Source organism: Psittacula echo, assembly GCF_963264785.1.
Source record: "Psittacula echo genome assembly, chromosome: 19".
Lineage (NCBI taxonomy): Eukaryota > Metazoa > Chordata > Aves > Psittaciformes > Psittacidae > Psittacula > Psittacula echo.
The window spans coordinates 2,078,260-2,097,699 of NC_137755.1; positions in this window are offsets into that span (position 1 = coordinate 2,078,260).

Here is a 19,440-nt window from a genome sequence, read left to right on the forward strand (position 1 = left end):
TCACAACTGCCCCCGAAATGATACCCTAGACCTGCAACTGCCCTCCAAGTGACCCTCCAGACCCACAAGTGCCCCCCACGTGACCCCAAAGTGATTCCCCAGACCAACAACTACTGCCCAGTGACCTCCAGACCCACAACTGCCCCCAAGTGATCACCCCAGATCCACAACTGGCCCCCCAGTGACCCCCCAGACCTACAACTGCCCCTCAAGAGACCCCCTTCAGACCCACAACTGCCCCCCAGTGACCTCAAAGAGACCGCTCAGACCATGCTGCTCAGGCAGTAGACTTGCAGCTGCTTTCCTGTGTTAGGAAATTGAAATGACTTTTGCCTAGCCAGAAGGATGGGATTATTTAGTTTGCTTCTTGGATCAGTTTGAAGTCAAGATCCTCACCTCTTTGTATACAGAGACAGAGGTTTGCACTCTGCAGAAGTGAAGACTCTGATGAGGTGAGGTGGTAAAAGGCAGAAGCTCCCTCCTGAATAGACTTAATGCTCTGTAAACACCAATGTATTGAAACAGAAATGGAATCGTAGGAAGGACTCTAAGGCACTCAGATTTATGCCACAAGAAGGCTTCTTGTGCAAACACGGCTCAGAATAAATCTGAACTCCAGCCTTTAAGTGCTACTTCCAAAAGAAACAGGGGAAAAATGGTCAAGAAGATTTTTAGAATTATTTCCTTTACGTATCTCGAGCGAATCAAAAGATCCAGATTGTAGCTGAGATGTTAAAACCAATGAACAGATCAGCTGTGTAATCAAAAGAGGTGCACGCACGACTCAAGAGAGTTTCTCCTTCTTGCCTTTTTGTGCCAGTAGGCTGGCAATACCTTCTGACAGCCAGAGCTCTCAGTGCCCTGACGTACTGTCACTGGAGCTGTCTTTATTTCCAGCCAAACAAGGGGCAGGACAACTGCACCCAGTGAACAGTAACCAATAAAAACTCTCCTTTGAATTAATGCCCTTTTGCACTTCAGGCCTGCCCTGAAATGTGAAGGCTCTTCTTTTTGTCCTTAGCCTGGTAAGCAGATGGGAAGTCACCCAAGTGTTTGCCCACATACCTAAAATAGGGAAATGGGGCTTCTTTTGGTTAGTGCCTGTGTCGCATCAGGCTGTTATGTTTTCATTGTGGGGTCCTATGTGCAGATCTTCAGGGCTGTGCTGAGGATCCCCTCTGAGCAGGGACGCCACAAAGCCTTTTCCACGGGCCTCCCTCACCTGGCCATGCTCTCCCTGCTTGTCAGCACTGGTACCTTTGCCTACCTAAAGCCCTTCTCCATCTCCTCCGCCTCCCAGGATCTGGCTATGGTGGTGCTGTACTCAGTGGTGCCTCCAGCAGGAAACCCCCTCATCTGCAGCCTGAGGAACCAGGAACTCAAGGATACTCTGAAGAAGCTGGTGACCAGATGCATTTCAGCAGCCATACACTGCTTGCTTTACTCTGGAAATGGTTTCCATTGTAGGTCCTGACAGGCCAAGTCTGTCTTGGCTGCTTTACATTTGTTTTCCTTTTTCCACTTGAGAAGTTGCTGTCTTCAAAGAAATGTCAGTTTTCATCGCCTCCTACTTGTCTGACCTACAGACTTTGTACCAATAGATGTCCCTTTTTGTATGTAAGCACAATAAACCATCCTGCAGCAACTTCTTCTCTGTGCTATGTCCTCCCATGGCAGGAATGAAGGGGAATGAAATCAGCTTTCTGGCTGCTCCAGCTCTGGGATGGCTGCTCTGTGCCTGGAGCAGGAAGAGCTCTTGGGGAGCCCAAGGGCCAGGGCTGTTGTGCTGGTGTGGGGAGATGGGATGGCATGGGGGGGCTGCAGAGCTCTCAGGGTGTCCTGGGCAGGAGAGCAGGGGACACAGGGGTCCCTGCAGGGGACTCCCCTGCAATGGCCCAGGCTGGGGCTGCCTGGCTGGGAGCAGCCCATGGGAAAGGGCTGGGTGGGCAGGAGCTGGACAGGAGGCAGCGTGTGCCCTGGCAGCAAGGGAGGACAGCAGCATGGCGGGCTGTATGACCAGGAGCACGGCAGGAGAACAAGGGAAGGGATGCTCTGGAATACTCCATCCAGGTTTCAGATCCCCAATTCAGGAACGCTATTGGCAAGCAGGAGTGGGTTTAGCAATGGGCCCTGAGGACAGGCAGGGACTGGAGCACGGTGCCTGTGGGGAGAGGCTGGGGGAGCTGGGCTTGTCCAGCCTGGAGAAGGGAAGGCTGATGGGGACCTGAGATCTTGGGAAGGGAAGGCTGTTGGGGACTGGCTGCCTGTACCGGCAAGGAGGCCATGGAGAATACAGAGCCAGGCTCCTCACCATGGTGCCTGGTGGGAGGACAAAAGGCAATGGGGGATAGTGACAGAGGAGAGGTTGAGCCAGGACATAAGGAAACCTTGTTCCCATAGGCTCAGGCAAGTGCTGCATCAGGTCACCCAGAGAGGCTGTGCAGTCTCTGGCCTTGGGGATTTCCAACTCAGACTGAATCAAGCTTTGAACCACTTTCTCTGATCCTGTTCCTAATGAGTTGGACTTGAGACCTCCTGGGGTCCCTTCCAACCTCTCTTCTCTTATGATCTTACAATAATGGGCTTATGAGGGGCCTCAAAGACGCTTTGAGGACTGGAACACTTCTCTGTTGAAGAGGCTGAGAGATCTGGAGGTGTTCAGCCTGGAGAATAGAAGGCTCCAGGGAGACATCTTAGCAATCTGCTCATACTTAGACAGGGCCTACAAGAAATCTGGAGAGTTGCTTTCTACAAGGGTGTGCAGTGACAGGACAAGGGGGAATGGCTTTAGCTGAGAAAAGGGAGATTTAGCTTGGACATTAGGAGGAAGTTTTACCCTGTGAGAATGCTGAGCTGCTCACAGGTGGTAACCAAGGAAGCTGTGGCTGCCCCATGGCTGGCCGTGTTCAAGGCCAGGTTGGATGGCAGTCAGGTTTGCTCTGAAGCTGTGCTTTGCCCAGCTCTGACGTTCACAAGGGATGTCAGAGGAAATCCCAGAATCCTTTCATTTGAAAAGACCCTTGAGAACATCGAGTCCAGCCATTAACTGCTGTGCTCTAAGGGCTGGAGCACGTCCCCCATGAAGACAGGCTGAGAGAGCTGGGGATGTTTAGCCTGGAGAAGAGAAGGTTCCAGGGAGACATCTTAGCATCTGCCCATAGCTAAACAGGGCCTATGAGAAATCTGGAGAGGGGCTTTTTAGAAGGGTGTGCAGTGACAGGAGGAGGGGGAATGGATTTAAGCTGAAAAAGGGGAGATTTAGCTGGGATATTCGGAGGAATTTTTTCTATTTGAGGGTGGTGGGACACTGGCACAGGGTGCCCAGAGGATCCGTGGCTGCCCCATTCCTGAGAGTGTTCAAGGCCATGTTGGTTGGGAGTCATCTTATGTGTGAAGCAGTGCTTTGTCCAGCTCTGATGTTCACAAGGGATGTCAGATGAAATCCAACTTGATCGTAAAGTTCTCTACATGTACTCATGACTCAGATGAATCTGGTCTGCACAAGAGAGGCTCAGCATGGCCTTAGAGTCACTTTGACTGTGTTATTTATTTACTGGCTTAACACTGATGAGTTTTCTTTTTTTGGGGGTGTGTTATAAACCATTCTGTGTATGACTGAAAACCTGAAGAGTATTGAAACAGGGAGAAGTTCTCAGCTTTTTGCAGATTAGTGCAGAGCCAGGAGAGCTGCAGTGTCCATCAGTCCTTTCCCATTTGCCTGTACTCAAACTTCCACTGCCTATAAGATGCCTTCACACACAAATAGATCTGAAGAACCGCCACAAACACCTGTCCTGTGCTGAGAGCAGGGCAGCACGGTTTCAAAGGGCAGATCACGGAGCTCACATGGGGAGAAGCAAAGGACTGTGCCCAGCAGAGCATGGCCAGCAGCCACCTCCAGTGCCAGGCACCAAGAGAGCTGCCTGAACGCACCCTCCCCAGGCCTGGGCTGCACTTTCCCCCCACTCCCTGCCCATGTCTCTGCCGCCTGGAGCTGTCCCTGCCAGGAGCTGCTGCTCTGGGCCCAGCTCTGCTCCCTCTCAGTGCTCCCAGAGCCCATCCCATGGGCTGTGTGCTCAGCTCTGCCCTGCACACCCCTCCCGGCAGCAGGGCTCTGCCCAGGGGCAGCTCTGCCTCTGCAGGAACCTCACACCTGGCACTCCATGGATCCATCAATAGTCAATGGAGAAACATGGTCACCCCCTGAGGAAAGCCTGGAGAGCTCCTTAACTCTTCAGGGAGTTACTGGTGGCAATGAGCAGTGTGCAGGGAGGTGAGGGAGGGTGGAGGGAAGTCAGCAAGAAGCAAGGTGATGGTTCAGGGCTTTAACCAATCCTTACAAGCAGGATGGAGCCCAGCAATGGAGAGCAGTTGATGTCTGTAGGTGGAGGAGGAGGAGGTGTTCCTGGAGTGTGGCTGCAGAGCCTGGACAAACCAGAGGCTGCCTGAGAAGTTTCCCTCATGGGAACATGCCTCAGCGTGGCACATGGGGAATGCCCACTGCTGGGGGTGCCTGAACACTGCTCCTCATGCCCCATGAGCCGACCTTCCTGTCTGCCTCTCCTGCACTACCCAAACTTGCCTGGAATGCAGGATCCATCTCTGAGCCTGCAGAATGCAGGAACCTCCTGCAGTGAGGGGTCACTGCTGCAGGGGAAGTGCAAAGCTTCTGTGACACACTTGTGAGTGTGGGCAGAGAGTGGGGTGTGCACAGCAGAGAGGGTGCTACAGGCAGGAAGCTGTCCCAGATGGGGTGCCCTGTCCCCACAGCATGGGGTACCTTGCACCCAAGGACACCACCTTTCCTTCTGGCTCTTGCCAGGAAGTTCTCAATCCAGACCATTCCCTTTTCCCACTGCTCTCCCATGGTGCTTAGTTCTCTATCCTGATGGCATCACCCATTCCTCTAGAAGCCTCCTTTAGATGGCCTTGCTGAGGGATATTCACTCCACCTGCTGAATTGACACTATAGCAGCAGCCTACAACTACTTGAAATGTGGCTTCAGAGGTGATGGAGGTTTTCTTGCTAGCAGGAAGAGAAGGAAACCTCTGCAAAGTGCAGCTTGGAAGGTTCAGACTCAAAGTTAGGAAAGAGAAATGTCTCTCAAAAGGTGGAGTTGTGGTGCAAGAGGTCACCCAGAGGGAGTCTGGCTCAGCCCATGGCTTTGTGTTTCAAGGAGCAGACAGCGATGGGTGCAGAGATGTGACTAAAGGTACAGAAATGCCAGGTGAGAGCCAGGTGGGAAAGCAAGATGGGTGTCAAGAGCCTGAAGGGAAAGAGGTGCAGGCATGGGCCAGGGAAGGACAGCCTGCAGCAGAGATGAGTGAGGATTCTGGCAAGGCTGAAAGGCCCAAAAGAACAAAAGGTCTCTGTGCCCTGGGCTATGGCAGTTGCCTCTTTCATCAAGGCCTATGGGGAGAACTTTCATTCTCAGGATTTCAGGCTCTCCTTCTCCAAAGGCTGTGGTCAGGGCTTGGCCTTTCTGCTTCATCAAACAAACCAAGGGTTTCTCACCATCAGACACCTGCATTTTGCCTTTGTCTCCCAGTAGTCACAGCCTGCAGTTACTTGCTTTAAGGAGTCCCTGTGGAGGCTTTGTCAGTAACAGCCCTCAGTGGGGCCCATTAATGCTGAAGGGACTTGGGGCTTTGTTTCTGACTTGGACTTCTTGAGAGGTTTCCTCAGTCTCCTCTCAGCACCCGAGGTTCATGGACTCAGCCCAAATACACCATGGGGCTCATTAAATCCTTTGGGTTTTGTCAAGCCTTGCAGACTGCACAGCACATTGGAGGTTTCCCAGTGCAGGAAGATTGCAAAGAGCACCTGATAAAAGTTATTTTGATGGTTTTTTTCTTACTTTTCAGTTTAGAAATTTCTGTGACTTCTGCAATGCCTGGCACAGGGATCACTGGAACCTGCCAGGGCCCTGCCGCTTTCCACAATGCCCGGGGGGCTTGCGCGGGCCTTGCCGGAGCCAGGCAGGTCCCCTTGTGCTGAGCTCCCAGGGACAGCACCAGCAGCTGCACTGCCCAGGGGCTGCTCCTGCCCTGACACCTTCTCAGCACCTCTGACACCAGCAGCTCCTGCACACAGAAGGCTCCTGCTTCGCCCCCAGCACCTCTGCAGGCAGAGCTCAGCTCCAAGCACATGAACAAGCCCAGCGCCTCCTCCTCACCCATCCCCTGCTCCTACAGCTGGGATGGCACCAGCACATCTCCTGACAGCTTCTCCTCCCTTTAGAGCACGCACCCACCATGTGTTTCAAGCCAACACTAAAAGAGGATTGCAAAGTCAAAGAACCCGTACCTGGATGCGCAGGGCAGGCACGGGAGATGCAGCCTCCCGAGGGAGGGCTCTCCTCTGCACTGGTTCCTGCAGGGCTCTGGCTCCTTCAATAGCCCACGCTCAGCGTGGGGGCCCCGTCACAATGGGTGTCTCCACAGCGACCGCCACGGCTTTGTGATGGCGGCAGCATCGTGCCCATGGCACTGGTACCCAGGGGTGCTCCGGGAGTCACTTTAGGGGATCAGCCTCTGCACAGCCGGCTCGGGGAGGTCCCTCATGGGCTGCTCTTCCTCAGTGCCTTTGGTCCAGAGGTGGAGCATGCGAGAGGTCACAGCTCAACCTGGGCAATGGAACAGGGCGTCACGGCCACCTACGAGAACTGGAGAGTGACCGACATTGGCACAGCAGAGAATCATGGAATCCCAGACTGGGGTGGGCTGGAAGGGGCCTTAAAGCTCATCCAGGTCCAACCCTTGCCATGGGCAGGGACAGCTTCCACTAGAGCAGCTTGCTCCAAGCCCCTGTGTCTCTGTGCACTCCCAGAGCATGCTGGGGATACCCCTAGAAAATCCCAGAGAATGCTTGCAGCACCTCCAGAGCACCCCATGGACCAAACCAGAGCTCATGCATTCATAATGACCATGGTGACTGAGGACCACAGTCGTGGCTGATTCTGCAACTCCCCGTGTTCTGGTGTGTGAGGCCACAGAACCCCACAGAACACTTCAGTGTAGGTACCGGGAGACTACAGCTGCCCAGGGAACACAAGCTACCCATGGAGGAGGCAAGAGCAGCTCCTCTGGTGGTTCTTGTCTTGGTGTCTCGGAGTTGATGACACCTGTGGACACAGGAGCATGGAACGAGGTGGGTGGCGATGGTGATCTTGGGGTGCTTTAGGAGTTGCCAAGAACACCTCAAGTGACTTCCCCAGAGTGGCTGCTTTGGACTCGGTGTGCGAGTTGTGCTGGCTGAGCCGGCAGCGAAGCGCTGCAGCTGCCAAGGGATGATCCTGGGATCTGGCCTCATTTCTGGTGTGGTGAACATGCGCCTGTGGGGATGGGACAAGGGGAAGGGCTTTAACCTGACAGAGAGGGGAGACCGAGGTGAGATCTTCGAAGTTGTTCCCTGCGAGGGTGGTGGGACACTGGCACAGGGTGGGTGACGGGATAGAAATAGTTAATCAAATGGATCCAGGTGTTATCACCCTGGTCCAGCTTTGGGCTTGGGAACAGTAAAGAAAACACCAGGTGCTTTTGCCCTGGTGAGGCTTAAGCCTTGGGAAGAGTCAAGAGAACAATGAAGTTCCAAGATCAGTTAGCAAAACAAAGCAGGCGGGTTGCAAGGTAAAGCAGTAAAGGTGTGTATCTCAGAAACAGGCCCTCTAGAGGGCGTGGCGACCTGGTTCAGGAACGGTGCAACGGCCCACCCCTGGCCGACTGGGCCATCAGCTCACAGACACCAATGTGGTGGATGGCAAATGGCGTTTATTGGCACGTGACATGGCATTATATACCCGAGATACGTGACGTCACCTCCGTCCGCTTACATCATAAACTAAACGCTATTGGCTATCAGGAGAGGGGCCCTATCTTTCCGTACAGTGCGATATCTTCCGGCCGCCAGACCCTGGCTACCCACATTTCCCCCCTCCCTATGCATAATTATATCGACTAAAATGTAACAAGTTTAAAGAATATATGTCATACTATTGGATAGAAAACATACTAAAAGAACCTTATTTTCACTTTTTACCGTAAAATAATTTTATCCTATATATCACAAACTCGAGTAGAAAACATAAAGCACATTAAGCAAAAGGTAATCAAGAGGTATATTGGAACAACGAGGTAAGATCGGGGGTAACTAAAGGGAATGTTCAGAACAAGTATAGCTGAAAACAAGATCTCTCTGAGGTACTGTATTCCAGATCGAATTTATGGGCCCTGGGAAGACCATCGATAAACTATCTCCGAGAGGCATCACTGCTGTGTGAGGTGACAGACTCAACCCTAGCGGGCGTCCCCGCGCAGGCAATGTTGACCTGACCATGATGAGTTTTTGTTCCCTTCACTCAGCATGAGGTTCGGGAGTTCCAACTTTTAAAAGTGCACTCCTGTTACCACGTAGGGGGCCAGTCTACGTGGTAAGAGGGGGTGACAATGTCCAAAAAGGTCTCCCAGGGGTTTGGATTTGTCCAGATAGTTAAATTCAAGTAAAATAACTTGAGGTAACATTAACCAAACACGATATCAAAGCATTTGCTGTTGTTCTACTAACATAATGTTAACCATTTCTAGCCGGCTCTTAATAAATGACACAAGCTTATTTAATATACAGGGTCCGAAGACCAGTGCCAGTACAATCATTACAATCGGTCCTATCAAGGTAGATATCAAGGAAGTCAGCCATGGTGATTGGGTAAACCAGGACGTAAACCAGTAAACCCAAAAGCATGATCGCACAAAAGTACCGTGGCCCCACCCTGCAAGGGGCATTTTGACGTTGCTGGTGTTCTGTCGATGCGGGGTATTCAGTTGCTGTAGGGCTCTTAGGTGTGGGTAGGGAGTTTGTTGGCTCATCGTCCCCTTCTGGCAGTAGGAAGTACCGGTCACGAGGGTGCCCAATGAATCGGTCCTGCAAACAAAAACTCAAACCTTCTGCCACAACCGGGCACTTTGCTTCCACCGGGAGGTTCAAAGAGTCAACCGCAGCCTGGAGACGATCCACAAACTGCGTAAAGCTTTCACTTTCGTTTTGCTTTATTGTGGCCCATGGCAATGGCTTAGCAATAACTCTAGAAGCTGTGTGAATGGCTTCTCTAGCTGCGCAAGTGGTTGTCATTACCTCGTGAGCCCGCAGGCCCTGGGCCTGCGCCTGGGGGGTAATCATTGTTGGGTCTGTACCCATCAGCCGCTGCAGACTGGAGCCATGTAGCGGATGATCTGCCCCGACTGCTTGGGCTAACTGTCTCGCACAGTTATCCTCCCATTCCTGTTTGAAAACGATCATCCCCGCTCCATCAAAAATCAATCTACAAGTTTGTTTTATATCGAACGGGAGCATATTGTCTCCTCCAAAGACACCATCTATAAGGGTAGAGACCATGGCAGAATTAAGGCCTTTATCTGCAATTGCTTTAACAATTGCTTGTGTATCCTTAGGGTTTATTGGCGAGTGGACCCTCTGTCCCCCATCCGTCACTCAGACCGGAAACGCTAACGCGGTCGATGGGGTCCAGTTGGCACACTCAATCTTTATTTTTCTCCAGTCCATGAGAGGGACCTCCTCCCCCCGCGATTCCTTTTTAATTTGGATGGGGATATTTTGCCCCTTAATTCTGTTTATCTCCGTTCCTGGCCGCTCTAAATTTGGACCAGTTGTGAGCCACTTATCCCAACTATTGTCTGATCCCCAGCCAGGGTCTGATTCAGACTCAGAACTCGACTGACCGGTTGTATCCAGTGTCCGGTATGTTTTTGTCAGGCTCCGGCCCCGCCCGCTTCTCTTGTGGGAGGGCTTTTCCTTCCCCTTACGGGCGGGCCGTTCCCCCCCACTTTGCCCGCCCCTCCTTCCTGGTCTGCTCCTCCCCCTTGGTTTGTCTCGCCCACTAGTCGGGGGGGTACTTGCCCTGCAAGGACATTTTTGAGGATAGCCACTCTGATTGGCTTCCCGCCCTTCGTTCATGCCTTCCCGCCCTTCGCTCTCGCCTTCCCGCCCTTCGCTCATGCCTTTCCGCCCTTCTCCAGTCGCTTCTGCCTTCGGTATCCTTCACGTTCTCCTTCCCCTCCCGTCCGTGCTTGCTTGTTAGAGACAGCGCTTCCTCCCTGTTCCCGCCAAGGGTGTCCTCGCCCCGCCCTCTGCCTTTTTGCTCGGCGCCATCTTGAGGCGCATAGGGCGATGGCTCGACCCAACCTTCTCCGGGTCCGCGTTCCTCGCTGCACTTCTAGCTGCCTCAGCTAGCCCACCCCAAACGGACTCTGGCGGTTTCTGTTTATCCGGAAACAGGTCGGGGTTCGGAAGATGGGGAGGTGCGTCGCGCTCTGGAAGATCTACAGGCGCAGGAGAGCCGGGATTATCGGGGGGAATGTGATGTAAAGTCTGCGTAGCTGCCCCGACCCCCAATTTCGGCGCGTCTCGCAGGCAGGATTTCGCCGCCTTCCAGGTTTCCTGCTCGTGTATGGCTTTCCGCAGGGCTTGTACAACCTTCCCCCACGACTTAAGGCTCTTGCCACAGCCCGAGGACATAGTCTCCTCGGCTAATGCCTTGGTGCATTTGTCCCACACCTCTGGGTGGAGAATATCCACCGGCTGATCAATGACCCTGAGTTGTAAAAGCCTCGCAACTGTGAGAGTAAAATCTTTGGGCTTACAACCAATACCCCATTGCCTATGCATTTCGGATACAACCTTCACAATGGATTCCATCCTCCTTGTGGGTCCGGGAGCGTCCTCCCCGCCGGGCTGGTTTTGCAGCTCCGACCATCGTTCACCCATCCAGGCGATTCCTGGGTTTCGGCACCACTTGTTGCCTCTAGAGGGCGTGGCGACCTGGTTCAGGAACGGTGCAACGGCCCACCCCTGGCCGACTGAGCCATCAGCTCACAGACACCAATGTGGTGGACGGCAAATGGCGTTTATTGGCACGTGACATGGCATTATATACCCGAGATACGTGACGTCACCGCCGTCTGCTTACATCATAAACTAAACGCTATTGGCTATCAGGAGAGGGGCCCTATCTTTCCGTACAGCGCGATATCTTCCGGCCGCCAGACCCTGGCTACCCACAGGTTCATGTGTTGACTTGCCACTGTTCGGTTAATGGTGGATTCGATGTTCTTAAGGGTCTTTTCCAACCTAAATGATTCCCTGATTCTACAAAATCTCGTTGTTCAGACCAAGCTCTGTCTCTCAGCAGAGAAATGACACTGCAGGCAGGCAGTATGTCTGCCAGCTGAGGGAGGGAACATCAGGGCTTGCTTCAGGCTGTTTCCCATGGTGTTTCCCTGGAGCCCCAGGGAGCCCAAGAATGCTCTGAGTTAGCTGCTGACTGGATGTGTTTCAGCAGCCATACACTGCCTTCTTTCTTCTGCAAAGAGCTCCAAGTGTAGGTCGTGACAGGCCACGTCTTTCTTTCCTGATTTACAGTTGGGTTTTTTTCCACTTGTGATGTTTCTGTCTTCAAAGACATGTCAGTTTTCATCGCCTACTACTTACATATCCATGCACCTTGTCTTACCCACAGACTTTGTTTCAATGGGGCTCTGGCATTGTATCTGAGCTGTGGGTGTTCAGGCTGGAGAAGAGGAGGCTCCAGGGAGACCTTACTAAGCCCATACCTAAACAGGGTCTACAAGAAATCTGGAGAGAGCCTTTATACTTTGTTGGTGACCATCCAGACGGGGTATCCCACAGGGATGATGTCATGGTCAGCATGTGGACTTGTTAGGGACAGGTTAATGGTTGAACTTGATGTTCTCAAGGGTCTTTTCAAATGCAATGATTCTGTGATTCTAAGAAAAGTTGATTTTTAGCCTTAACTCTGTCTCTCATCAGAGAAATGACACTGCAGGAAGGCAGTGTATCTGCCAGCTGAGGGAGGGAACATCAGTGCTTGCTTCAGGCTCTTTCACTTTTGGGTTGTTTTATTCTCCCCCCTCTCAGGAGACTGATCCCCCTGGGATGGCATCTTGGCTGCCTCTCATCACCCTGTCACTGGCGTTTGGGACGCTGGTTGGTGGGACCCACAAGGCATGTGATGAAAATTCTCTTCCCTCTAACTACTAGATCAACCAGTCTCTCATGTATTAACAGGTCTTTTATATATACATGTGTCTCTATATATTTATATGTACACTCTAATGTGATGAGGTAGTGGATTTTTCTTGGGAGCTTCAGCCCAGCCCTGGAACTAGGACTTTTCTTTAGGGTATCTTAGAGCTGTCTGTGAAGGAGAAGGGGTATTGCAGCCCAGCAGAAATAATGGCAGAATCCCAGCCCCTCCAGCATGTCTTTGAAACCCTCCCACTGTCCCGCACACCATTAATCAGTATCTCTTGCAGGACTGGCTCCAGGGACATCTGCCTCCATAGACAAGAGCAGGACTGCAGCAGAAGTAGCATGAGCCCCTGGCAGAGTTTGCCTAGGACTAGTAATTGATAGTGAGGGTGCTAGTTCTCAGTCCAAGTGTGTGGTACGTGACCGTTTGAAGGGTGTGAGATCCCTGTGTAAAACCACATTTGGGTTTCCCCATGTGTCTGGGACACCCTTGTAATTCTCTGCTTTGCATCCCAGCCTCTGGGCGCAGTGGGCACGGGCCACTTGCGGATTGTGGTGGCAGTTTGTCAAGGGAGATGGGACACAGGCGACTGCGTGAGCCAGCGTCTCCCTAGAACCTGGGCCCTGATGATCAGTACTGTGGGATGGGGGTGAGTTCACTTGCAGATAATGAGCTATCAGGGCAGTAGGATCTCCATAGCTATGCTCTGCTCTGCTGTTCTATGATATGCTGTGCCTTGCTATATGCTATATGCTGTGCTCGGACCTCTCCAAGCCGGCTGGGCAGAGGCTTGTCCCCTTGTGGCCACTCCCTGGGTGCCCAGTGCCATGGGCACAATGCTGCCGCCATCACAAAGCCGTGGTGGTCGCTGTGGAGACGCCCATTGTGACGGGGCCCCCACGCTGAGCGTGGGCTATTGAAGGAGCCAGAGCCCTGCAGGAACCAGTGCAGAGGAGAGCCCTCCCTCGGGAGGCTGCATCTCCCGTGCCTGCCCTGCGCATCCAGGTACGGGTTCTTTGACTTTGCAATCCTGTTTTAGTGTTACCATGAAACACATCTTGGGTACAAAGCAGGAGCCTTCTGTGTGCAGGAGGCACGTGTGTAACCCACCATCCTCCATCGTGCTTCTTGGCTCCTAAGAATAGGTAATTTCCCATCCTCTGTTTGATAACTTGGAACTTCATTATCCAAGCTCTGACACTTATGACACGATAGTAATGAAAGGTCTCCACCCACAGCTTCTTCAGCTGATTTGTCAGCAATGTGATTACCAATATTCTCTGCAGTATTATCAAACTGATGTGCCTTAAAAGCAGATTTTGACTTTCTGACAATTTCAGAAGTCTCAGTAGCACCATCAGCTCAGCTTTCTGTGATGATGTGTTGGGGGAGGAGGAATGCAGGGTTTTATCCTCCATTATGTTTGGTTTAGCTCTATTATGTTATGGTCTGTAAACAGTTGTGAGTCAGCTCTCCTGCTTCTGGATCTGTTGTCAAAACCACTGCTGCTTCAAAAGGTTTGATGCTTTGAAACCTACGTCCTCTTGTCACAGAAGTGCAGCCTGCTTGGGGAAAGCCAGTGACTGCTTTTCTGTTCCAGAATGGTTGTTAGCATGTGAAGTACAAATACGGTCCATTTTTGTCCCAAAGTATTTGATAAATTTTTCTATTAGAGTCTCTAGTCCTTTTCTTGCTTCCAGTTTTATAGGATCCTGTTTCTGTCTTAGCGGTGTGATGTTTGGTTTCAGAGGAATAGTTACTGCTTCTGCAGCTCGTGATGGTCCCAGTGCTTTGGCAGCCCATACTTGCAGATATACCCACTTCCTTGGGGATATCCGGCTCTGTGCCTGGTTTCTGTAATCAAAAAACTGAGGCCTCCACAGCCTTTTCATTAGGAACATGGACCTGAATTTTCTTTCTTTAACCCTAATTGATGCATGGAATTTACTCAGTAAATCTCTATCCAATACCAGCATGGGGCACTCAGACATGCAAAGAACTTGATGGCTCAACCTCTGTTTGCCAGTTTCTGAAATATAAATGAAGGCCGGGTTCCTGTCCACCTGTGGCACCAATGCCTGAAGCTGTTTGTTTGCTTGATTGCCCTTTACAAGTATTTATAACAGAATAAGTAGCTTCTGTTTCTAGAAGGAATTTTACCTTCTCATTCCCCAACCTAACTGTAGCCAGGGGCTCTGCTGGGGAGGGATTCGAATCTTCCCCCGCTCCTCCTCATTCTTCATCTAAAGGAATCATTCTCTCTGCCTGTCCTGACCTTCCACTAAATCTCCAGTGTTTCTTTTGATTCTGAGGGCATTTTCCCTTCGAGTGCAACCTGTGGAGTCTGTTCACAACTCTTTCCATGTAATCCTTGTTTCCCCTCCTCCTGGGCCACTCTCCCCTCTCCTGGTTTCTTGTGGGATAGCTACAGGCAGCAATTTTTCTCTCTTGTTTTTCCCCTAAAGATTCCAATTTTACTCTGGAGCTTATCTTATGCCCCCACATATACATTAACAAATTCCTAGTTGAAACCTGACACACTCTAACCCACAAAACACAATATTGTATTGTATTAATAATTATATAAATTCTATTAATAATATCTATATTAAGAATCAGGGATTGAAAGCCCTCCCCAGTACTATTGAACCATTTGAACCACTTTTGAGAGCTTGCACCAGAGCAATAGTGGTCCGATTGTGATAGGTCTCCAAGGCCACATCCAGTATTTTTACCAAATCACATTGGTCCTCCCCCTGAAGCTTTTGTACCTTTTTCCTTATGTCCTCCGTGGACTGACTTTTTGTTAAATGGCCTAACTCTTTCCTTCCTTCTTCTGATTCAGGATCAACAGTAGTATATTTATGCATCACATTTTTTAATCTTCCCACAAGTCCAGAAGGTGATTCATTTACATCTTGCTTTATTTCATATAGCTTAGACAAGCTCACTGCCGTTGGGACCACATTCCTAATGCCGAATAACATCCACCTCCGATATTGTTTCAAAGCTTACCTGTCTGGATTAGGGTCCTAGATAGGATCGGGGGTAGGTACGTGAAGATTCACTGTACCTGTTGCTGTGCCTGCTGTTATTTGTTGATCCACCACGGTCCGAGCCGTAAGAAAAATCATATTTGTGTCAACACTCTGGAAAGCATGATGCGTGATTACCAGCCACTTGTTTCCAACTCTTCAAATCTATAATAGTAAAGGGAATATTCATTCCCATGGCTTGCCTTGGGAACTGGAGCAGTTCTTTGGTGTGAAGGGTTTCAAGGCTGCCTGGGCAGGCAGTGGGGCTGGTGCTGGCCTCAGGGCTGAGCTCCTGTCCCCTGGTCAGGCAGCAGGACTGGTGCTGATATTGGGGTTGAGCTCCCAGACCCTGGGTGCTGTTTTGGCTGGGATAAAATTTATTCTCTTCCCTGTAGCTGATGCAGTGCTGTTTTCTGGCTTTATTCTGGCAATAATGCTGGTAACACACTGATGCTTTAGTTGTTGCTCAGTAGCACTTACCCTGATCAAGGACTTTTCAGTCTCTCATGCTCAGCAGTGAGGAGGGGCACAAGAAGCCGGGAGGAAGCAGACAGGACACCTGACCCAAACTAGCCAAAGGGGTATTCCAACCCACAGCAGTCATGTCCAGGATAGAAACTGGGGGAGTCACCCTGCAGGGATGGGATTGGGTCAGGCTGGGTATCGCTCAGTGGGTACTGAGCAATTGCATTGGGCATCACTGCTGCTTAGCATCATCCTCTCTCCTGTCTAGTTTTGTGCTCTGTCCCTTTTAAACCACAACAGCTCTACAGGAGCAAAATTTGCTGTACAGCTCTTCATAGTGATTTTAGTGATAGAAGATTTCACCTTTTCTGTTCTTGCTTCAGGTTTGGTTTTTCACTTCTTTTCATGACTTTGTTCTTGCATTTTTAAAGAGCTCTGGCTGGTGGGGGAGTTATTTCTCTCTCTCTAATTCCTGTGGGTTTCTGACCCGCACCTTGCTCCTTCAGCTGCTGATTGCCAGGTTTTCCATGTGGGTCCTTCCCTCTGTGTGCGTCCTGTGCCCGTTCCGGTTCTGTCACGTTCCCGTCAGGAGCCTGGCGGAGGTGCAGAGCGGCTCCTGCTCCCCAGCTCCCTGTGGCCACAGTTGTGGTCCCTGTCGTTTCCCTGCCAAGGGCAGATTCTCAGTCTGCAGCTGAGGGTTGCTTTTCCACAGGAGGGTCTTGTCTGGGGCTGGGGGAGGGTGGGGGCTGGCTCCGGCCATCTGCGCTGTCGAGTCTGGCCGTAGGACTGCGTGTTGAGTCGGTGGGATTTGTGCTCACAGTTAATAGTGCACAGTGTAGGGAACGCAGGAATCTGGTTTGTTTTCCATTCCAATTGAAGTAAAAGGAAGCACTTGGTGAGATGGAGCCATCTCTTTCTTGTGGGGTTGCGGGATGTAGGATGCTGTGAGCATGAGGGGTGCAGGGGAGCCCAGGGTGGCTGCTGTGGGACCGGAGGTTTGTCTCTTACTGAGACTGACTCTGCGGCTCTGGCAGCAGAGGCCAGAGGCTGGTCCCCCCATGGCCACTCCCGGAGCACCCCTGGGTGCCCAGTGCCATGGGCACGATGCTGCCGCCATCACAAAGCCGTGGTGGTCGCTGTGGAGACGCCCATTGTGACGGGGCCCCCACGCTGAGCGTGGGCTATTGAAGGAGCCAGAGCCCTGCAGGAACCAGTGCAGAGGAGAGCCCTCCCTCGGGAGGCTGCATCTCCCGTGCCTGCCCTGCGCATCCAGGTACGGGTTCTTTGACTTTGCAATCCTGTTTTAGTGTTGCCTTGAAACACATGGTGGGTGCGTGCTCTAAAGGGAGGAGAAGCTGTCAGGAGATGTGCTGGTGCCATCCCAGCTGTAGGAGCAGGGGCTGGGTGAGGAGGAGGCGCTGGGCTTGTTCATGTGCTTGGAGCTGAGCTCTGCCTGCAGAGGTGCTGGGGGCGAAGCAGGAGCCTTCTGTGTGCAGGAGCTGCTGGTGTCAGAGGTGCTGAGAAGGTGTCAGGGCAGGAGCAGCCCCTGGGCAGTGCAGCTGCTGGTGCTGTCCCTGGGAGCTCAGCACAAGGGGACCTGCCTGGCTCCGGCAAGGCCCGCGCAAGCCCCCCGGGCATTGCGGAAGGCAGGAGGGGTGCCGCTGGGCTCTGGTAAAGGCCAGGCCAGCGCCGGGCATTGCGCAAGGCTCCAGTGCTCTGCTGGGCTCTGCCAATGCATTCGGGAAGGTGACAAAGGCCCTGGCAGGCGCAGGCACAGCCCAGAAGCCCAGCGGGCACTGCGCAAGGTGGGAAGGAGCTGGTGGGCTCTGGGCACACCTGCGCAATCCTGACTGCGGCAATGCCCGCGGGAGCCCCTCTGCTCCCCAGCAGCAGGGCCAGGACAGGAGCTGTTGCTGGGCCTCCCCTGCCCTTGGCAAGCACTGCCCCAGCCCCAGCAACCCTCGGGAGCTGCGCTTCCTGAGCCAAGGAATGCTGCTTCCAGCTGCGTGCCCATACAAAAAGCCCAGCTCCAAGAGTGCAAACGTCCAGCCCCTGCTGCAGCAAAGGGGCCAGGACAGGGGCAGTGTTGAACCCCAGCCGGGAACTCAGCACCAGCAGCCGCTCGCTCAGCACCCGCGTGGGATGGGGAGGAGAATGGGAACAGTGTGAAACCCATGGGTGGAGATGAGAACAGGTCAGGAACTGAAATCAAGCACAATGTAATATTAGTGTTATTGTTATTAATAAGAATGGAAACAACAAGGGGAGAGATACAGAACCAAAAGGGGAAAGAAAGGACCTATAGCGACAGTGATGCCCAGTGCAATTGTTCAGCATGTTCTGAGCAACACCCAGCCCGACCCAAGCAGCAACGCATCCCTTCAGGCCAGTTTCTATGGCCTGAGGTGTCATGGGCCCACTGGACTGAAAAGCATTTATATTAGTGTGTAATTTATAATAGTAATATAGACAGACAAGCATTTCTATTATTATAATAGATAATTTACTTACATTCTGTTACAATATTATAACATTATAAAAATCAGTGAGGGTTAAAATTAGGGTCAAGAACAGGGATTTTGTGTTTAGGTTTTGATTTATGCCACGGCATCACAGCAGGGGGAAGACAAGGACCTGAATGGTTTGTGGGATGCCAATGGTGTTTTGGGGGCTCTGGGGACGCTTCAAGGTGTCCTTCGGCAGTTGTAGGAGTGGTTTGGGGTTATTTTTGAGGTGTTTCACAGGTGTTTCTGGGTGTTATGGAGGTGTTTTATGGTGGTCCACCAGAGCAGGTTGCTCCAAGCCCCTGTGTCCAACCTTGCCTTGAACATTGCTGGGGACGGCGCAGCCACAGCTTCTCTGGGCACCCTGTGCCAGTGTCCCACCACTGTCACAGGGAAGAATTCCTTCCTAATGTCTGATCTAAATCCCCCTCTTTCAGCTCAAAGCCATCTCCCCTTCTCCTGTCATTGCACACACTTGTAAAAAGCCCCTTTCCAGATTTCTTGTAGGCTGTGTTTAGAAATGGGCAGCTTGCTAAGATGTATCCCTGGAACCTTGTCTTCTCCAGGCTGAACATCCCCAGCTCTCTCAGCCTGTCTTCATCAGAGATGTGCTCCAGCCCTTGGAGCATTTTTGTGACCCTTCATAAGCCCATCATTGTTGGATCATAAGAGAACAGAGGTTGGAAAGGACCCCAGGAGTTCTCAAGTCCAACCCATCAGGAGCAGGATCAGAGCAAATTGTACAAGGCTTGATTCAGTCTGAACTGGAAATCCCCAAAGCCAGAGACTGCACAGCCTCTCTTGGTGACCTGATACAGCCCTTGCCTGAGCCTATGGGAACAAGGTTTCCGTCTGTCCTGGCTCAACCTCTCCTCTGTCACTATCCCCCATTGCCTTTTGTCCTCCCACCAGGCACCATGGTGAGGAGCCTGGCTCTGTATTCTCCATGTCGTCCTTGGCGGTACAGGCAGCCAGTCCCCAACAGCCTTCCCTTCCCAAGATCTCAGGTCCCCATCAGCCTTCCCTTCTCCAGGATGGACAAGCCCAGCTGCCCGGCCTCTCTCCACAGGCACCGTGCTCCGGTCCCTGCCTGTCCTCAGGGCCAGTTTTCAAACCCACTCCTGCTTGCCAATAGCGTTCTTGAATTGAGGATCTGAAACCTGGATGGAGTATTCCAGAGCATCCCTTCCCTTGTCCTCCTGCCGTGTTCCTGGTCATACAGCCCGCCATGCTGCTGTCCTCCCTTGCTGCCAGGGCACACGCTGCCTCCTGTCCAGCTCCTGCCCACCCAGCCCTTTCCCATGGGCTGCTCCCAGCCAGGCAGCCCCAGCCTGGGCCATTGCAGGGGAGTCCCCTGCAGGGACCCCTGTG